Source organism: Pogona vitticeps, chromosome 3, assembly GCF_051106095.1.
Source record: "Pogona vitticeps strain Pit_001003342236 chromosome 3, PviZW2.1, whole genome shotgun sequence".
Taxonomy (NCBI): domain Eukaryota; kingdom Metazoa; phylum Chordata; class Lepidosauria; order Squamata; family Agamidae; genus Pogona; species Pogona vitticeps.
Genome location: NC_135785.1, coordinates 41011523 through 41028159, shown reverse-complemented (window position 1 = coordinate 41028159; position 16637 = coordinate 41011523).

Genomic DNA, 16637 nt, shown 5'->3' with positions numbered 1-16637 from the left:
GCATATGAAATGATCACTCATCTGAATGTGAGAATCTCAAGTATTTGATGGAAAGAAGATAATGTGATAAGAAAGGTGCGGTGATTGCTGTTACTGTATACCACATCTGTCATGCACAAAGATATATGAGTGATCTTAAGTGATGTTTTGTGGTTACTTTTAACTGTGAAAAGATGTAAAAGTGACTCTCCAAGATCCAAGATTTGCCATGGCTTGGATTTTTATATAATGTGCACAAACACAGCTAGTCTATGTAGCTGGACAGCTGGAATGTGAATCAGAATGTCCTACTTTGGTGGGGGCTCTCTAGTTCTTGTCTGCATCTTTGATAGTGTCATAACACTGGACAGAAGCTTGAGTCTGAGCTCTGGGAAGCTGATCTGAAACTTGCTCCTGTGCCACCATAACTCTGATCAATCTACAGAGTATGTAGTATAACAGGGGCACTGTTGCTTTCTCTTCCAAAGGATGTGATCCTCTGAAGGGTGTTATTCAGGCATTCAGTAAAAGGGTTGATCTTAACTCATTAGCAGAGAAAGCAGGATAGCCCACTTCATCATCCTAGCTCTCTCGTGTGCATTAAAAAAATCAAAAGAGAAGAGCAGTCCTATCTGCGGGAACTCTCTATGGAGGAGAAAAATTGGAAACAACAACAAAGAAACAAACACACAGAGGTTCCAGATCATGTGGAGTTGTGACACTCACAGGGACTGCTGTCCTCTTCGGCCTCCTCTCTCTGCTCACAGGTTAAGCTTTTGTAATAAATACATGAATAGGGCTACAGCATAGCTAGGGCATCTGCCAATGTGTTTGTTTATTTAAAATATTTTTACCTCACCTTTCTCCTTGAAAATGACCCAGAGCAGCTTATAGTATTGAAATACAATATTTAAAGCTGGAAACAATGAGTATAAAGAGCAGCTTACATCATTAAACGACAATATTAAAGCTACAAACAATTATATATATATATATATATTAAAAAGGAACAAATACCACACTGAGGGGTGGTAAACACTAAAGACCCAGACAAAGCAGTAAAATGGAACAATCTCATCACCTCTGATGTTAGAATGGCAGAGCCCAGAGAGAGAGAGAGACCCCACTCTGGCTCTGGGGCCTTTATTGTTTTGTTGTGTGTCATCAAGTCACTTGCAAATTATGACAGTCTTAATAGGGTTTTCAAGATATGTCAGTTTAGGAGTGGGTTTACCATTGTCAACCTCCGGTGAGTTTCAGTGGTCAAGCTTGAATTTGAACCCAGGTTTTCCTGAGCTCTAATCCATCACTCTGTCCATTGCAACACATTGGCTCTTTTTACATCTTTAGAGGAAGAGTTCCAGAATGGGGATCATAGAATTTCAGTTTTAAATAGTGGTTTATATAACAGCATTATGTACTTCCTCTTTTATTTGAAAATATTTTTCTTATATTTCTAACAGTACTAGAGCACAGTGAACAGACAGCCAAAAATGAACTTTGTTTCAAAAACGTGTGTGTGTGTGTGTGTGTGTGTGTGTGTGAGAGAGAGAGAGAGAGAGAGAGAGAGAGAGAGAGAGAGATTGGCAAAACCTCTCTGGAAAATTCCAACCATGCTGCCAGAGGTGGGACCACTCCTCAAAGGGTGGCTTACAGTCTTGGTTTCAACTCACCTCAAGCACACCTAGCAAAGCCATGCATTTTTGGGACTTTTGTTTACAATTTTTCTGCACTGTCTATACATACTGGTGCATAAGTCTGAAGAAGTGGGATTTTATCAATGAAAACTTGATTTTTTTCTAGACTGTTTTTAATGAGCTATTGGTGGTGATCCTTAAGATCTCTTGCTAAGTAATAACAAGGGGAAAATTACGCAATCTGAAATAATTCATTCCTACTCTTCTAAAATAATAAAAATCAAAAATAGTGCCTGTAACAACCTCCTTCTCTATTTCACCAAAGAGGCCTGTTACACTATATCAACACTCTCTCACACTTCAGGTAGACTGCCACCAACCATTCCCTATAATGAGTCACACAGACAGGAATGGATTTCAAAAACAAGAGAACTAAAATTTATTGATTGGTACACACTTGGATTGGTAAACAAATAAAACAAGAGACTATTTAAATCAAGGCACTAGCATAAACAGACTCTAAATGTCTGTTCCTACAGAACACAGAGCTCACACAGAACTCCACAAAACTCAATACAGAACTGCTCCAGCAGAACTTAAAACAGAACTCCCTCATGACACACTTTCCCCAATATATATCCATCTCAGCTCCACCCACTGATGTCCCGCCTTCCTCCCACTATTGGATGTTAAACTCCCTCCAAAACCTTGAAGGACAGGAGACATCATAGCTGGCTGTAACACCTCCCCCCTTATATGTTGTTTTTGCGGGGGAAAGCTAAATTGCTTTTCTCCCAAAAACAACCAGGAGCAAAATCAACAGGTTAACATTGCAATACAAACATACTTACTTCCATAAATCACTTATTATTACAAAACATAAAAAACACATTACCAGCTTACCTCTATTTCAATTCACTTACCAAGACTATGCAACCTATATTTAAGTTATTCATTTCATATGCAAACACATAACAACATTTTAAACAACACATGTTTAGAAACATTTCAACCATTTTTGCCAAGTTGCACAGTCCATTGTCCATCCGGTGTCTTCATTCTTCTGGTCTTCGGGATAAGGCGTCAGCCACACAGTTCGCTGTCCCTTTGACGACCTTAACCTCAAAGTCGAACTCCTGCAACATCAGAGCCCACCTCATCAGTTTGCTGTTGTGGGTTTTCATTGTCTTTAACCAACTCAGTGGGGAGTGATCAGTGCAAAGAACAAGATGTCTTCCCCAGATGTAAGGCGATAATTTCCGAACTGCAAAAACAATCGCAAGACACTCCTTTTCCACGGTCGCCAAGTGTCTCTCTCCTTTCTGCAGCCTTTTGCTAAGGTAGGACACTGGATGATGGTCTCCGATGTCATCTGCTTGGCACAAGACAGCTCCTACCCCGGCATTGGATGCGTCGGTGTACACGATGAACTCCCGGTCGAAGTCTGGAGCACGCAGCACTGGATGGTTGATTAGCGCCTCCTTCAACTTCTGGAACGCCTCCTCACAGTCGCTGGTCCACGGGATGCGGTCATCGGTTTTCTTCCTCGTCAGCTTGGTCAGCGGTGCCGCCATCTCACTGAACCTAGGAATACATTTCCTATAGTAGCCTATCAGACCAAGGAATGATCTGACTCTTTTCTTTGTATTGAGTCTAGGCCAATCATGTATAGCCTCTACCTTTGCTTCTAGGGGCTTGATTACTCCTCCCCCTACAACATGACCCAAATACTTGATCTCTGGGCTACCCAGCTGGCACTTGTTTGCTTTCACTGTCAGCCCTACTGCACCTAACCTCTGCAGTACTACTTCTACGTGTCTTAGGTGATCTTCCCAGGTGAAGACCCCTATGTCATCGATATAGGCTACTGTAAACTCGCTAAGCCCTTCTAAGGTTTGGTCCATCAGCCTTTGGAATGTAGCTGGTGAATTCCTGAGGCCAAAACTAAGGACACGGAACTCAAACAAACCAAAAGGGCTGCAAAAAGCGGTCTTCTCTTGATCCCTAGGATCAATCTTCACCTGCCAAAACCCTTTAACCAGGTCATTCATCAGCGTGTCTATGTAGGTAACTACATCCTGGGGATCATCCTCTATGATCTGTTCCCAATTCTGTTTGATTAACTCAAGTGGTCCCTTCATTTTCCTCCCAAACAGAAGTTCAAATGGGCTAAAACCAGTACTGGCTTGTGGTACAGATCTGTACGCGAATAACAGTGACTGCAATTTCTGATCCCAATTGTTTGGATTCTCTGCTAAGTAAGCCCTGATCATTCTCATCAAGGTCCCATTAAACTTTTCAGTTAACCCATTACTTTGCGGATGATAGGCGGTGGTTTCTGTATGCCTGACCCCACAGATTTGCCATAGACGTTTCATGAGCTTTGAGGTAAACGTTGTTCCTAAATCTGTAATTATTTCTGAAGCAAATCCCATCCTTGACATATAATTTACTAGGGCATCAGCTACTGTGTTGGTCTCTAAGTTACTCAAGGGAATAGCTTCTGGATACCTCGTGGCATGGTCCACAATAGTGAGAATAAATCTGTTCCCCCTCTTTGTGGCCTTGGGCAATGGCCCTACAATGTCCACACCTATGCACTTAAATGGAGTTGAGATCACGGGTAAAGGTCATAACTTTGCTTTGGTTCTGTCGCGGTTATTTCCCTGTCTCTGACAAACATCGCATCTTCTGCAGAACTCTTTAATTTGCTTCCCTATTTCAGGCCAATAAAAATTCTGTATGATCCTATGCTTAGTCTTGTTTACTCCTAAGTGTGCAGCAAATATGTCAGCGTGTCCCCTCTCCAAGATCATCTGGCGATATTTTGCTGGCACCACTATCTGTCTTCTAATCCCATCTCCCCCTTTTGAGATATTCATCAGTGTCTCTCTGTACAATATTCCCTGTTTGATGTGGAACCTCTCTGGAGTTTCAGGTGATAACTGTGCTTCTGTCACCTTCTCAAAGCAATTTTTAAGTGTAATATCTTCTTTCTGTTCATTTGAAAAGGTACTGCTCTTGGGCAAATCAATTGTAACTGCTGCTGCCCCTTGTCTACCCTCATTTGCTTTCTCCTCATTCACCTCAGCAACTCCCCTGTCTGTCTCTGTGGTGTCTTGGGAACGTGTAAGAACTAACACCCTCTTAACATGTTCAGCCAGGTCAGTCCCCACGAGCACGGCTGCCGGCACCTCCGATGAAATTCCGACCCGCCAATTACCCGTCCAGCCTTTATAACACACTAATATTTCAGCCATTGACAGGGTAATCAACTCTTCTCCTATACCTTTAATCTTCAGGGTTTCATGGGGGAGTATACACTCCGTAGGAATAATATCCGGATGACACAAAGTCACCTGAGAACAGGTGTCCCTTAAGGCCAGATATTCATGATCTAAAATTCCAATCTGATCTCCAGCTGTCTCAAAAAGTTGGGAATTAGTCCTAACCAGAAGACAATGTTTGATTTCAGCTAGGGGGCCATCTTCCTCAGAGCAGCCCTCAGCGGATGTATCAAGTTTTGCTGGGGATGCTATGGCAACAGTCTCTTTCAGAGGAGAAGCTCCCTTATCCCTTTGTACACAATACACAGCTTTTGGCTTATTTCCACTCAAATTTTGAGGCAAATTTCCCTTTATGTGTTTTAGTTTATCACAGTTTGAGATTACATGCCCCTTTTCTTGGCAAAAAATAACATTTTCGGTTATTCACAGCATATTTATCATCAAATTTTACTTTTCCCTCCAAAACTTGAGATCTCTGCTGCTTTTGTTCAGAGGACTTCCCTTCAACCTGGCCACCTCCACACTGCTGGCTCTTAACCTGTCCCTGAGAGAATCTACCATAACTTTCCCCTGCCTTCTTCCCATATTTTCCCTCAGAATATATGGGCTTTCTGATCTGGGTTATAAAATCAGCAATTTCTGAGGCTTCTTTAAGGATTTTCGGCTTCTTTTCTTTAACTTGAAATTTTAAGTCCCCATGTAGGATAGAATAAAACTGTTCTAAAGCTAAAAGATCCTTCAATTGCTGGTATGTCTCTACCCCCTCCTGAGACAACCATTTATCCAAATATCTAACCAAGTTGGCACCCAACTGTGTAAAGGTTTCATCAGGTTTCCTGGTGAGAGATCTGAACTTCTGTCTCAGCTGTTCAGCGTTGATGCCATGACGGGCAAACACAAGCTTTTTAAATTCTGGGTAATTTTTTAATAATTCGACTGGCATCTCAGCATAGACTTCCGCCAGGCTACCACTAATTAGTGACCTCACAATGGTCATTTTTTCTGACTCTTCCACGGAGAAATCTATAAATGTTCTATCCAGCAGAGAAAAGAAAACCTCAGGACAATCTCCCTTTTTATAGACTGGGAATTTCTTCAGGTCAGCCTTTGACAGGCGTCCCTCAGAACCATCTGGACTCAAGTTATTATTGTTATTTCGATTCAACAACTCAAGTTTTCTGATCTCATATGCCATCTTTTCTTTTTCCAGAGCAATTTTCTCACTCTCTATTTGTCTTTCTCTCTCTCTCTCCTCCACTTGTCTCTGACTCTCTCTTTCCCTTAAGTCTAATTCCCTCATCCTAAGTTCATGTTGATACGCTAAGTGCATTTTCCTATATTCTGCTGTCTGTTCACCACCAATATCCCCTTGCACAGAGCCAAAATCATCCTCAGACCCATTATCCACTAGTGTTGGGTCTTCCTGGTCCCCCATTTCCACAACCTGACTGCGGGTTAGAGGCATAATTTTCCCTCAGGCTTCTGTTCCAACTTACAGGCCTTGATTTTAAAAGGTACACTTTTTTCCTGTCAGTGGGTCTGTTCTACAGTTACTGCTCTATCAGCACTGGCAAGCTAGCTACTGTTGCCAGGCTTCAGCCTCCAGCTAGGCCTCTTAATAAACAGAGTAAAATTTCTTTTTCTCTGTCTGTGGTACCAATCGTAAAATATACAGCTCTGCCTCTCTTTTTTAGGCTTGCTGTCCAAAATGGAAAGTTCCCTCAGCGTAGCTGTCTCCTGGCTTCTGCTCTGCCCCCTCAGAGTTACACAAACTCAGGACAGGCCAGCCACACCACAGCCTCTCCCCTTTTGGGATGCTTTTCCCGCCAAAATGTCTCCTCAGAGCTTCCCTATCTTTAGTCCCCAGTCTGAGTTTCAGCGCACCTCTACTAGATGTTCTCCCTGTGAGACACGTCCTAGAAGGTAACCCACACCTTCACTCAGACTTCCCTGACTAAAACCCCTGCTCTGGGCACAACACAGCCAAGGCTTCACTGGATCTTTTCGAATCCCACAACGCTGGCACCACTTTATCATGTAACAACCTCCTTCTCTATTTCACCAAAGAGGCCTGTTACACTATATCAACACTCTCTCACACTTCAGGTAGACTGCCACCAACCATTCCCTATAATGAGTCACACAGACAGGAATGGATTTCAAAAACAAGAGAACTAAAATTTATTGATTGGTACACACTTGGATTGGTAAACAAATAAAACAAGAGACTATTTAAATCAAGGCACTAGCATAAACAGACTCTAAATGTTTGTTCCTACAGAACACAGAGCTCACACAGAACTCCACAAATCTCAATACAGAACTGCTCCAGCAGAACTTAAAACAGAACTCCCTCATGACACACTTTCCCCAATATATATCCATCCCAGCTCCACCCACTGATGTCCCGCCTTCCTCCCACTATTGGATGTTAAACTCCCTCCAAAACCTTGAAGGACAGGAGACATCATAGCTGGCTGTAACAGTGCCACTTTTAAACTTGGCTACCTTGTGGTTCACCTCAGACTCCAGATTACTTATGGACAATTAAACAGCATGTCTGGGATATTTCTGTGATAATGCTGCTTGTGCTAAGTGCCATAATAATAATCAGAACTAAACCTGCTGCTAGCACCTAGAATTTACATTGTTTGAGTATTAGCAGCAGCAAATTCAGGCTCTCTTTTCAGCTACTGTATAATATAGTTGTGAGACATTTGTTTATTTCAAGAGGATATTTTGATTGGATGAATACTTTTTATTACCTTAATGTACCTGAAATTTTGGAAAATGATAAATTTGCTTCACTATAGGATGGGGAATTGACATTTCACAACCTGCTTTTATTATTGAATCTTCCTTGTATAATATGGTTCATTGTATATGGATTGAATGAAGTTAGAACCTTGGTTTTACACAATATGCTATGTTTTATTTGTCTGTCTGTCTGTCTGCCCCCACCACTCTATATCTTTAAAGCATCCTTTCCCATTCCTGTCCTCTAATATAGCCAATACATGAATAAAGAAATGTCTTACATTTTAACTGCTTATTTGGTTCCTAAAAGTTATTAGCCCCATCTAGTGACCAAAACTGAATTCCAACTGTGCTAAAATAAGATTGCTGTATATCTGACATTAATTCCTCTATCTATAATCTGAATACTTGGATGGGTTTGTACTGGAGTTTGTACAGAGGCTCCTTCACTTTTATCATTTTGTGCCCTGCATATTTGTGTGCATATGTTTTGCACTGCCTGGCACACCAATTAGTTAGTTAGGTGTTGTCAAGTTGGAACTGACTTCTAGCAACCCTAATAGGGCTTTCAAAGTGAGATATTTAAGGAGTGGTTTTATGAGTCCCACTTGCCCAGTGAGCCTCTGTGGCTGAATGGGGATTTGAACCCTGGTCTCCAGAATCCTAGTCCATCACTCTATCCATTACACCACACTGAGTCCCAATAGAATTTGTTATAAGTTTTGTTTTTAATGCTGTTACCCACAACTGTAGCACTTGCATCTCCTGTGGGTGGCGTTTCTTCTTATAATGGAAATGGGGAATTGTTTCTTTAACATTTGTATGCTGCTTTTCATTTTTAAAACTCTCCAAATGGTTTTGTATAAATCTCTCAAACCTAACCCACTAAGATATATTTATAATGGAGAAATCCATGTTGAAAAACCCAAATCCCAATCTAACAAGAATCAAAAATGGCCAGTCTTTTCTCATAGAATAAATGTATCAGCCTCTTGATCATTTTGTTTGGTCGGTTGCCTGTTTATGTACTTAATGCATATCAGAGAAACTGAGAGCGATATTATCAAGAGGCGAAGTGTCCATTACAGGCCTGGACTCATAGCAGGGTCATTTAAGGTGGAATTGTCATAGCTGAGGCACCAGATTTAGATACACCCGTCCTCTTCAGGAGTAACAACCAGATCAGCAGAAGAGAATGGATTGTTCCAGTGGTGATGGGGTGGAGAAACTCCTGGAGGGCAGCTGCTGGGCAGCAATAGTAGCTGAAGGTAATGCTGACAGACAGTCTTTCACGACAACAGCAATGACACTCAAGCTAACTTTTATTAGTACTGCGTAAAAGAAGGCTGCACCTTTCTAACCTTGAAAACCCTACCATGATACAGTTCAAAATGAAACAAGAGATAGTGCTAGAACAGTGGTCCCCATCCTTGAGCCTCCAGATGTTCTTGGACTACAACCTTCACCACCACCTCTGCTGGCCAGGATTTCTGGGAGTTGAAGTCCAAGAACACCTGGAGGCCCAAGGTTAGGGACAACTGTGCTATGAGATAAGACTTCCAGATCAGAAAGCACTCTATCAGCTACTGGGGAAGAGCAGAGGACAAGCACAAATAGTGCCGGTGCTAATGATGGAATGAGATTAAACATTAAAGGACGTCTAATACGTCCAGGGCCAATCCTGCTTAACTTATGAAAGCAGGTGATATCATTTATGATTACAGTGGTATGCTAGTGCAATTCACAACACCCCATACTAAAATTTCAGAGAAACTCTCCTCTCACAGCTTAATTTACAAACTGTCTGTGTGGAATGATGACCTAAAGGGTGCTTCCTCTGTTTAAATGGTGCTATAGTTACCACTTACCAGCCCTCTGTTATAGAGGCTGAACAGACATGTTACATGTTTTTGTTAGAACAGCAATAATTTCATATCTGAGTTCTTAAAGAATACTTTGATGAATACCTTCTGGACCCAGTGGCTTCTTAGTGTATTTTTACTGCTAGGTAAGGGAAGAGGCATTTGTGGCTCAAGCACTGAACTAACTTGGCTGGCTTTGAATTTAATGCACCTTGACTTGGGTAAGTATGTGTTTGTTCCATTAGTTCCTCCATCTGAGGCAGCAAGATTCCTCCGATCATCCCTAACCTTGATGTCAAGGGTACTTCTAACTAAGGGTGTTTGTGAAGTGCAAACAGCAGTTCAGTTCAGCCCAGACATCAATGAATTTCTTCCATGTGGACCTGAAAAGCACAAAAATTCCTCATTATATTGCCAGAGCATCAGGAATCTTCTCATGTGAGGTGGCATCCCCACCCTTTTCCTGCATTGCTTGACACTTGCTGATTCAGAGTGTGGAAGTTTTGGATTTAGCTAATTAATTACATGGCTATTTCTTTTTGGCTGTCAACCCCTGCCCCCACTTCTCTGAGACTGCGAAGCTTCATGGCCAGATTGCACATGAGATGGGGTCAGCTTCACTTTGAAGTCCTCTTCCTAATCCCCTTCAGGCACAACTTCAAAGGAACTTTCAAAGCAAGGCTCAGTAATGCCAGGAAGTGACTGAATGGGATGGACTGAAAAATGGAGCTTCCTTGCAGAGAATTAGGCACTTCGCTAAAATGGACAGCAAAGGCTGGAACCTGGGAAAGTCATTTTGTGGGCTCTTAAGTCCCAGGATCCCCCAGCCAGCAAGGGAAACGCCCCATTCAGAGATAGACTGAATGAAGAGCTTAGAAACTGATGGATGTCATAATACCCACATGGTACCTGCAATGGAAAACCATGATGCCATTTTTCTATCAGAGTACCAGGAAGTGGGTCAACAGGATGATAGTGCAGCCATTGAAGGCATACCTGGTTTTCCAAACATGAAAAAAGTGTAATCCAAATATGTGACTTTTAAAAAAAAAAAAAATTATTTTATTTTCAAAACTATTGGGTAATGGGGAAGGAATACAAAAGGCAAAGGGCAGTGGGGGGGGGATGGAAAAAGGGTTTTGAGAATAAGAAAACATCAAATGCATAATCATTCAATCTTTCATATCAAGTATATAAACATCTAATCTATTCATGTTCCAATAAAGGTTCATCTTTCTTCTTCTTTTTCTTCTTCTTCTTTTGACTATTTTGTCTATGTATTAACCTCTTTAGCTTTCAACTTATACGTGTAATGCAGCTTAAATCTATGTTATTCCCACAGCATCAGAACACCAAGGCCAATTGTGAAATATATCCCCTCTTTCACTCTCCTTTTTTCTTGAGAATACACTCAGCAGACCCAAAATAATATAAATTCTGCTCTCCCCTCCCCTTTCCTCCCTGTGCTTGTTTTGTTTCTGCGACTCTTTTTTCTTTCATATTTTAAAAGGGGAAACAATATCATTCAAAGTTTGCTTTTCAACCTCAATTTCCTTATCTGTTATCGCTACATCGCTTACTGGGTGGCCCTCCATCCCTTGTATATTATCTGATATCTTCATCAATACAGCCGGTTCTGAGATCTCTTTTTGGTGTAATTTAACCTCCGCTACCTTCCCTCCCCTAGAGCCTCCAATCACGTCTTCCATCTGGTCAATATAATAATTTACCTGCATGAATTTTTGCAACAGTGACATCTGAAAAGAGGTTTTCCAGTCTAGCCACCGATCTGTAATTTTCTCAGGGGGAGGTTCCATTTTCTGTTTCCACTATTTTCACTTAAAATTCCCTCTCCCCTTTACCCCAATACACATCCAATATTTCTAATATTTCACCTTGCAACTATACCATATTAGCAATAAGATAGCAGGTACATTCAAGTAAGAGATGGAATCTAAAACATAAATCTCTCAAGTGTCTTTGCAGTCCAGTCCTTTTACACGTCGCTGATATCTTCAGACCGGTTGCTTCTTCTTTTCCCTTCTTTTCTCTTCTCCAAGTTTGTTTTAACCTTCACCCGGCAAGACTCTATTATTAGAATGTCATTTGTCAAGATCCCAGTTCAGTTCAAACCACATAGCCCCCAGTTCACAGCTCATAGTCCATTTCTTCCTTTTACTTCCAGAGACTTCCTTCTCCTCCCCTGAAAAGGGAGGTCCAGCAATCAGAGTCCCGGCAAATATATTATCCACGGAAAGCAGAGTCCCACACAGTCTAAAAATATATATCCAAAGAGGAAAAGGGGTCCAAAGTGAACAGCTTGCAACAGAATTTATTTTTTCAAAGCCTGCCAGTTGATTCTTCAAGAGTTATTTTTCCTCCTTTAATGGAGACACGAGCTATTTCTGCCTGGCTGTTCCTTTAGAGATGACTCGACCTTCAGCTTGGTAAGCTGGTATGCCAGGAATGCCGCGCCTTATCTCATTTGGCCATAAATTTTCACACAATCACTTGTTCTTTATTTAATGAGGTTTTTTCATAGAACAAGGGCTTCCACTTACTTTGATGTATACTTTCGCCGTGCTTCTGTTTTCTTATTCTCGGCGAACGGAGCTGTCTTTGGCTAGTTGCCAAAAATGGCACCCGTCTTCGTCTGTGCTGATGTGAATTTCCAGAAGAAAGAAAAATCGAGTTGCTGCCCAATCTTCTAACTTCTGTGGCTCACCAGCTGCTGCAGAAGGGTCTCTCCTGACTCTTCCTCGGTTCCCCCGTTTCTGGGAGGGTCCCAGACCGAAGTGGTTCTAGCTTTCCCTGGGAGCTATTCCCGAGAGCTGCTAGCTTCACCAAGACGAAGCTCCTCCTCCCCAAATATGTGACTTTTCAGAGTTCTAAAAGACACACAGCCAAGGAGTCCTCCATTTTCTGGCCCGCAGACAGGACCATCACATGCCTCCCTTTGGCTATGCAGTGCCAAATCAACTAGCAAATCAAGGCCTGCCTGAGACAGAGCAGCAAAATGGTGCTCACTATGTCAAGGCCCATAGTAATAAAGCCAGCCAAATTATTGTGGCACATAAAGCAGCAAATCCAACAGATACTTCTGACCATCAGTGCCAACAACAGTAGAATAATAACAAGGTAAATAATCAACATTTTGCTGCCCTCTAATGATACAAAATTCAGTGCCTGAGGTTGCTGCCTCTTACTACCTTACAAAAGAGCAAGTCCAAGTTGATAGTTTCTAGCATGCAGGGTGAAGCAACCTCTCTACAGTGTCTCCTTTTATTTCATAATTACATGACCAGGTTAGACAGCTCACCATAGTCATGGTGGTTCCAAACAGATTGTAAGGAGGCCACCTCAGCATGTGAGAGGAACAAATGGAACAGATGCAATGAAAAAGAGCAAACAGAACTATCTTAGTGGTTGGTGAACGTTCCCTTGGAGGCTGGAATATTTAGAGCTTTTTGAAAAAATTATTACTAAAGTGGCATGCAAGGGAGGTTTATAAAACTGCATGGTGTAAAGCAGGTGAACAGAGAGATGCTTTCTAACCCCATTTCCTATAATAATGGAAACTTAGGGGTTATCCCATGAAATTAATTAGCAGAAGGTTTGGGACAAGACATAAATATGTGTATTCATGTAAAAAACAATTACTTGCTGGGACTCTGGTCAGTGACATGAACATATAAAGGAGAGGTGGCTTGTAATACTCAGTAAAGAAATATAGTAACATTACCTCATGCCATGCTATGTTCTTACGCTGCCTGTCTTCAGGATGATAGCTAGGATGGGTGTACCAACTGGCACGGAACATTTCTAAGCAAATACTTTTTTTTGGATAACAGCTGTCTGTTCTTTCAAACAGTGAGGTGGCATTTTCCATTTAAAGAACAAAGGCGTATTTTTAGGAAAGAACATATTTTTGTTCCAAGACAATTAACTGGCGGTTTCTCTGCAAATTCCCTCAGTCCAAGCTACTTAATTCTGCTCATCTAGGATTCCTGACAGACCCACATCACTTTTGTCCTTTTATTTGTACATGTATAAATTTCTGTAGTGCTCTTCATAAAGATTATAGCAGCGTTTGTAAAATTAAAAACATGACTCAACAATAATATTCCATCAATCCTAAAACAATAAAACAATAATTAAAAGCAGCAGGAATACCACAACAAGCCATGTTTTTCTTTAAACAATATTTTAAATCTTGAAAGTGAATGAATAGCATTTTTGGAATAAGGCTGTGGCCACACCAGCAAAATGTCCCCCTATTTTCTCACATCTTTTATTCCCTAAGCAGTTGCATGTTGCAGTCACGGGATGATGATGATGATGATGATGATGATGATGATGATGATGATGATGATGATGATGATGATGATGATGATGATGATGAGTAGTAGTAGTAGTAGTAGTAGTAGTAGTAGTAGTTTTAGTTTTAGTTTTAGTTTTAGTTTTAGTTTTAGTTTTAGTTTTATTTATATGCTGCATTTCTCCCCATAAGGGACCCAAAGTGGCTCACAACATTAAAATTCACATAATTAAAAACACAATAAGTGAAATATTAAAATAAAAATTAAACAATATATGATTTAAAATAAAATTAAAAGATTAAAACATGAAAACATAGAAAACATTAAAATTATCTACTAAAATGAGGTTCAGGGATTCAGCTGTAATTATTAAAAGTTTGCCTGAAGAGAAGGGTCTTTAGCTTTTCATGCGGAGATAGCACAGAAAGAGAACAAAAGAATCGATAATTGTCTGAACCCAAAAAATGGGGTCCAAATTCACAAGGAGTAACTCAGAAACATTTTGCTGGCGTGACTACAGCCCAGGATAGCAGTTTTGTACTAAGTAGCAAGTGTGGAAGGAACTTAGGGGTGTACTGTCAAAAGACAGAATGCTTAAAACTCATATGCTGCAATTTGTTGAATACATGAATACATTGCTTTGAATTTGTTTTTTAATAATAATAATAATATAATAATAATAATATAATTTATTGTCATTGTAAGTATATACACAGTATACCATACAACGAAATTCACAGACACCCAGAGACCAGACACATGCACACACATAACATTCCCCAAACACTCCCCACCCACTAGAAGTCCCCCACTAAAAATACAAACATCTACACCTCAGGCCAAGTAACACAGTCCAACTATTCACTACTGGTGGTCTTTAAGCTCATTGTTGCACATATACTTCTGTTAGAGAAGGGAATAGAGCCTGAAATCCTGTTAATGCATTGCTTTTAAGCTGTATTGGGTAACTCCTCACGATATTGTTCTATGGCAACTGAGAGCCTGGTTACCCTAATGAAATGAACAGGAGCTGAATTGTTGTTTTTGAAATCAGTTTAAAGTCATTTGGTAGTCACATAGTTTTCGGGTCTGTGTGTACATCCTTATGGGAAAATGTTTAATATATTTTCAGATTATGCTATATATTGGTGGAAGGGGTTACATGGGATTTTAGCACTGGTGCATCTGATGCTTTGTCTTGTATTCACCTGCCCTTATATTGGCTGCCCAAAACCACTCAATCCTGCTGCTTTGGGATTATTTTTAACTTTTTAAAAATTACTATTATTGCTTGCTGTCTGAAATACTGATCCTGTGGCATGACTACAGAAATATATACAGCTCAGTTTACGAATGCTTCGGTTAATGTAATTTTTGGTTTACGAACAAAAATCCATTAAAAATAATGCCTCAGTTTATGATTTTTTTCCGCACTACAAAGCAAGTTTGCATTGCGCCTGGGAGGTTTATAGTGCCCCTCCCATGCATGCATTCCTATGGGAAACCGTGTTTCGATTTGTGAATTTTTCGCATTACAAAATGTCCCGGAGAGCCCATTAAATTTGTAAATGAATTTTATATATATTTTACCTTCCCAAACCTAGAAGCTCTGCTCTCCATGAGCATGCGTTGGTCTCTCTTTCACTTGCCTGTCCCTGACTTGCAGTGGCTGACAGACAAAGAGCCTTTCTCCTACCTACCTCTCATCCTTTCCTGTTGCAATGACATTTAGAAAAGAGATCAGACTATGCTTAGGAAGGAGGAATGCTTTCCCCACTGAGCCTGAAGTTGAATCTTTTTTTATTAATTTTTCCTGCAGTAATCAAATTATTGCTATTTCTGCTCTCTAGCAATGCAACAGTGAAGGAGAAGAGGTTTTCCAAACGTCTTACCATTCTGGTTGTCCTCACACCTTCCAGCTTCTTGTGCCATCACACTGATCAGTCATGACCTTTAATCATGCTGATGGACATAATTGGCCTTAAGGTTAGGAAACACTTTGACACCTTAACTTGGACATCCTGAGCAGAAGATTCTGCCCTGGACAGTAAAAAAAAAAATGCACAGGAACTGTGTGTAATCCCAAGGACTATGTAAAATTAGAGCCTCAAACTCTTATTCTAAATAAGTATCAAATTCAGATTCATGGTTGTTCCTTTCAAATAGTGCAAACTACGGATGTACTATGGATTCAGAAATTATTCAGAATCCAAAGTGGCATAGATATTCGCCCATTTCTGGACTGATTTAAAGTGAAGTGAGAAAGTCTGAAGTAGTGTTCATATCAAAATGGGACTCTCCAAATCATTGAACTTCCTTGCTATAGGGTTAAAAAGCTGGGGATTTTTTTTAAGCATTAACTAGTAAAACAAAAATAAGGCTATAATAAAAGAACCAGGAAGCCCAAAGCAGAAGAAAATTGACATATCAAGTGTCAGTGAAAACCTAAGCTTTCCCAAAAAACCCAATCACCCCTTGGGGGGTATTCCCCATTACTGTAAGCAGTGTCCATTTTGCAAGAGAAGCAAGTTATACAGAACAGAGAGACATTGCTACTTGCATCACTTTGATTTTCAGGAAGTAAGATTACTGTTCACTGATGGCTTTTTCTTTGTATTTAGACAGCTGCAGATCTCAATCTCAACTGTTATCTTTCTGTGAGTGTGAAATTTATGCCATTATGGGAGATCTTAGGAATAGCACCTAAGCAGTAGACTTAGGAATAGCACCTAAGCTTTCCTCCACTTTTGTTCTATGCTTTCTAAAATACCTGGTGCCAGCTTTTATATTTGCAAC